Source organism: Rhagoletis pomonella, unplaced genomic scaffold (genome assembly GCF_013731165.1).
Source record: "Rhagoletis pomonella isolate Grant_MI unplaced genomic scaffold, Rhpom_1.0 Rhpom_scaffold_08767, whole genome shotgun sequence".
NCBI classification, from domain to species: Eukaryota; Metazoa; Arthropoda; class Insecta; order Diptera; family Tephritidae; genus Rhagoletis; species Rhagoletis pomonella.
Genome location: NW_023467294.1, coordinates 1 through 5,717, shown reverse-complemented (window position 1 = coordinate 5,717; position 5,717 = coordinate 1). Strand labels below are relative to the sequence as shown.

At 36.1% G+C, this 5,717-nt stretch overlaps 1 long non-coding RNA gene across 1 annotated transcript; it reads left to right on the top strand.

The window, feature by feature from the left end:
* The first annotated feature begins 5,158 nt into the window (after nucleotides 1-5,158).
* Nucleotides 5,159-5,496, top strand: LOC118756095. Its single transcript, XR_004995100.1, has 2 exons — nucleotides 5,159-5,233; nucleotides 5,346-5,496. It is a non-coding gene; the product is annotated as an uncharacterized LOC118756095 (long non-coding RNA).
* Nucleotides 5,497-5,717: the final 221 nt, after the last annotated feature.

Genomic DNA, 5,717 nt, shown 5'->3' with positions numbered 1-5,717 from the left:
TTTTCTAATTGACTTTTGACATTGGAATTTATATTTAATACAGTTGATTTGACATCAAATAAAATAAGTCCACACAAATATATCTATGTACTATATTTGAGCTTGTCGAAACGCTTACTTTGCACGAACTAAATTCAATTAACAATTTCCTGATTTAGGTAGAGATATTGTCCCTAAGGGATTGTCGTTATCAATAGGCGTGATTGGTTGGAACACTCTTTCCTTAAAATCCAGCACACTTGAAAATGTTGTATCCGTCTTCTAGACGCTGAAATATTTGTAATTATGTCAAGTCTTATTTTAACGTATTTACATACAAACATACTTACATATGTATGTCTGCATTTGGGCAGGCTTAACCACAAGCAAGGTTACAGGTACATTTATACTTAAATATGTATGTATGTACATATGTATGCATTACGTTGCATAAAATTATTATCCAAAACTAAATGCCACCCAAGCCACACGCAAATCATTCAACAGTTGGCAAACACACGAGTACTTTGCATGCCTGCAATAAGTATGTATGTATGTAAGTATGTACATTAGACTGGGTCGATTTTGTATGGAGGAGAATAAAGGCGATTTGGTTGTATGTATTGTAATAGCGATATTATGTTGCCTTAGAACTGAAAAATTATAGTTGGGCACAAAAGATTATATTTAGCGCCGGCGCAGAGGATGGAACTTTTTGAAATCTGAGAAAAATGCTTAAAATTTTGATGCAAATTCGTGTATATCATACTATGATTTCCTTATTCGGGGGAATTCGAAGCTCCCATATTCGTTTGCAAAAAACAAAATTTTCCTACCAAGTTGTTTATTGAAAATTTATTATTATTTTCTTGGGGATATAAATGTTATTGAAAAAAAAAATTTAGCCCTTTTACCGAGTGCCGAAAAAAATTTACTCCTCTCATAGTGGGTGTTCAAAATCGCTGGGAAAAAATTTAACTTTTTTCCTGGTGATGCGGTCTAACATATGTACATACTAGGGCAGATCAATTTGTATTGGAGATTTTTTCGATTATGCGCGTTTAGCACAGAAGCATGCTACGTGTAATTTTAAGCAAATTTGCCGAAGAAACCATGGGTCTAAAATCTATTTGGAGTTTGCCAAATTGAGAAAGTAGGTTTCTTAGCATTTTGCTGTAATGTCGTAAAGAAGTGCTTAAATTTTATATAAAAACATGCTGTAAGGGGTTTTTTGGTATGAGCAATTCATTGCTGCACTTATTTTCATATGTTATTTTTAAAACTTCCACCAGAGGCCACACATTTCACATTTCCTTCGAAACTTCTGTATTTTGGCAATGTGGTAACTAGATTTTAGACCCTATGCTATACGCGCATAGTAAAAAAAAATTGACCCACCCTAGTACATATGTATGTACATATAGACATGCGTATGCACATACAAATGTCAATGTGCATCTATGTAGGTACGTATATAAATATGTACAAGATGTTAGACTATGTTACTTTTCCTCTTTCCCATGCACTATTTTATCACTTTCTATCTCTCCTATTATTTACATTTTCATGCTCCAATCCACAATTAATCGTTACTTAACGCAAGCTAAACAGCTGGCAGCTATTCGTATGCACATTTGTACATACATATGTACTCGTATGTATGCATGTCTACACGTATATAAATATGTACATATGTATGTACTAACTACTAATATGCAACTGCAATTGTACGTATGTATGTACTATGTATTAACTTGCAATTGCTGACCCTCTTTTCGCGTTATAGGACACAAAGCTGGAATGACATTTATGCGTATGACTTCCGATGTCTTCATTCATCTACTTACTTGTATTCCTTTGTCGGAGCTTTTTCCTCTAGATGGCTTTTTTATTGTTTGGTTTATTGTACACACATATGTACATATGTATCGCCGTTTGTGTTGGATCCCAATAAACATTGTGGCGAACGTTCGAAAATTACCTTCGATATCCAATATGCATATCGAACTGAGAACGAACTCATAACCAACCTTACTGCCGTCCCTAAATTGGCGCGTCGAGCGTTCCGTTTCGTTGGAGAAGGGCCTAGTTCTCGAATCGAATATTAACTTATACCACAATCGTTATCGAAGGTGAGACTCGAAAAAAGATTCGTTTTCCAATCATTTTCGAACTTTTAACCAAGCCCAATGTTTATTGGGATTGCATTAAATTTCTGGTTTTAGCTTTATTTGTATGCGTTTACCCCAGTAATAAATCCCGCACGCACATGCTCACAGCTGAACTGGGCCAAATTATATTTATTTCGTTATCGCTGGAAGATACATACATACATACATATGTACTAATTGTTGGCTGAACAATCATCGATGTACACATTTCATAGAGCTCTGGAATTTAACCGGGATTTGCCATTATGGCAAATATGATATATGTATATTCGTTAATGTTTTTGCAAAAGTGCCCATCGACCAGTTGCAAAACCGCCTAAATCGCTGTTGTGGCAAAAATGTGATTTGGTTACCCCGAACTCCAGGTATCGAGATTTATGCATAAAAATCGTAAAATTAGGTTTAAAGCAACAGATTTGTAAAATAATAGCTAGAAAAAATACCGCCTCTCAAGGCAATGCCTTCAAAGAAACCCCGATTTTTCGCTCTCCTGTAAAATTTGAGCGCCGTAAGATAGGCGGTTTTGCAAAAACATCGACGATATTTAAATTTTATAAAGGAATTCTAAGACTGATCTCTAAGAGAATAAACCTGGACTAGTCTCAATGGGATGCAGTTGGGCAATAACTATTACTGTCTAATTTCATGCGGATCCAATCGATTCCAAGTAGTCAAATCTTATCAAATTGAAATTTGGGTTCTCCCTAGTAATGATGAAGTTAATAATTCGAGGTCAACGAGATGATATGTGAGGATGTTTCTCCGTATATATGTACATTAGGGCGGTCCGAGAATACACAGGAAACAAAAATAAACTTTCTTTAATTTTTCTGCTGCCACCCCTTAGAATTATGGAAAATGAAAAAGGGACCCCGTTAAATATGCCCATTATTCTTATTCGATCAAAAAATATTTGTTTTTAATGATTTTATAGCAACTGTAAGAAAAAAGTTAATTTTCCTCATTTAAAATACATGGGACGATAAGAATCTTAGTGCGAGTAGTCCCGAGCGCTGAGGACGTGAAGCTTTATGGAATAAACATCTGTTTTGAATCAATTTTTTAGAAAAGGGATGAAGATTTTTTTTTAACCAGAGACTGAAGTTTTGGATCAACCTAATGGGTTACGCACTTTCTCCTATTTTATGGAATGCCAATGGAAAATAAGAATCGCACCAGTGTCCAGGTGGTTGTACATAAAAGCTTTTACAGCTGGGCTACGCTGCTTTTGTATTTACCATACACATAGTTGTATGCAGTGTTGCCACATATGCGCTTTTCCTACCAAAACTGGTAGGTTTATTTCCATTTGGTAGGTTGGTAGGCAAGATTGGGTTTTGGTAGGTTCCGCGACACTAACAGCTATTTACGAAAAATAGAAAATATGTATCTGCAAACATTTTAGCAACCTTGTTTACAGGAATATATAGTTGTGTGCTGGAAAGGTCTTGCACATGAACTTACTGAATTCCACCATTGACCCATTTACCAAAAGCGTGAAAAAAGGAGTTCTTCGGGGTCATTTGGAGGTTATCAAGCCATTCCTGGATGATCCCAAATTGTTCTTCTACAAACCCTTCAAGGACAGAATTCGTGAATAAATTGGACTGCTGTGAAGCGATAATATCCATGCTTCTGCGCCATATACCAGCACGGGTATGATGACTGACTTATAGAGTGTGGTTTTCATATGTCGAGAGAGGACTTTACTTCTGAATTGCCTATTCAGTCCAAAGAAGCACTTGTTGGCTAGAGCGATTCTGCGTTGGATTTCCATGCTGACATTATTTATTATCGGTTTTAATGCTGGTTCCCAAGTAAACGAAATTCTCGAATTTATAACTGTCAACAGTGAAGTGGGTGCCAAGGCGCGAATGTGCTGACTGTTTGTTTGATGGCAGGAGATACTTCGTATTGTCCTCGTTTACCACCAGACCCATTCGATTTGCTTCCTTATCCAACATGGAAAAGACAGAACAGACTTCGCGGTTTTTGTTACTGATGCCTTAGACTTTTTTTAAACGGAATCAAGGCTTTTGGACAGCTGTAAAACTTTTTTGAATCACCTGGGAGCCCACAATAGCGTAAGGATGTGGTAGGTTCCTTGACATGGAGAGTTTGAAGGCAACGAAGCCGCGGCCTGTCTCGCAAAGCACGGAGTCCAAATGCGTGTGCATGGGCCCCAACCTTTTGCGGGCTGGTGGAACAAAAATCCAACGCATCACAAATTGCAGACTGATACACTTTGGGGAAGGATTATCTTCTCCATCCAAAATTTGAAACATGGCAGCCCCCAAAGTGCTTAACTTCTTAAATAGTCTAAGGTGGGAGTGGTTACAATTAGGGTTTAGCAAAATAGATCATCTTAGGTCGTGTAGCGGTAGTAGTGTAACTTAATAATAATATTTATATGTAAACTGTAAACAGATATAAATTTGTACATATGTTTAAGTCTGTACAGTAAAATGAATTGTTACACTCAGTTAAGTTTTTTTATTGTACTAGCTCTAATTTGGTTTTACTAAATGTTATGTTATCTCAATTTTTAATAAACTTGACATTGAAAAAATATCAAAAACTCAAAAAAAAATTTGGTAGGGTTTGGTTGGTTTTGGTAGGCTGTTTTGGTAGGAAAACAAATTTCTCCGTGGCAACACTGCTCGTAGATATGTATATATAAATGTATATGTATGTGGTAAATAAAATTTATATTTTTATTGTTGTTGCAACAATTCCACCGAAGCGTTAGTATTGTTGGCGCTGCCTAAGTTATTGTTATTGTTGTTTTGGCGTTTGGAGCTTCTTGCCTTTCGTTGTTATTGCTTTCGCGGCTATATGAAGTGGATGGTATATATTTTGAACGTAAATATGTATGTATGTATATAAATAAGTGGATATGTGCATGTGTACTTACATACATATTTATGGGCATTCAATATGTTGGTCACTGGCGACTCGACTGCCGCCGCTTTGAATGTCGATTGTCGTTTTCAGTTGATTTTTGGTTGCCGCGCTGCTGGCATTAGCTGCCTGTCGCGTTAATCTGTACATTCATATGGATACAAATAAACAGACATACATACGTACTTATGGATACTGTTTCTAATTCTTTTGTATAAATAATTGTGGACTTGTTTATATTTTGCGATTGCCAGTGCGTTTTTCAAATGAATTCAACAGTTTTGTATTTAACAGTGGCAGCAGACAGAGATTTTAGAAAGTGCAAATGAACATACATACATACACATGACGCGATCGGCAACATCTTAAGTGATAAAAGTCTTCTTTTAACCATTTTCACCAACTTTTTAAGTTAAAGTTATATGCAAAGATACACATAGATACATGCATACATACATACGTACTTTCCATATAACGAAAATGAATTAATATATTCACGTCTCTTGGAGTGCTAATCAATCAACAACCAACCAACTGTTGTGTGGAGTAGCTTAATAAACTGCATAGAATACGACGGAAACCTGTAGCAAAATACTTAAATCCATATAGACATACATATACGACATTAATATTCTGTTCAAGATGCCCAGGGTATGTGATCATGGT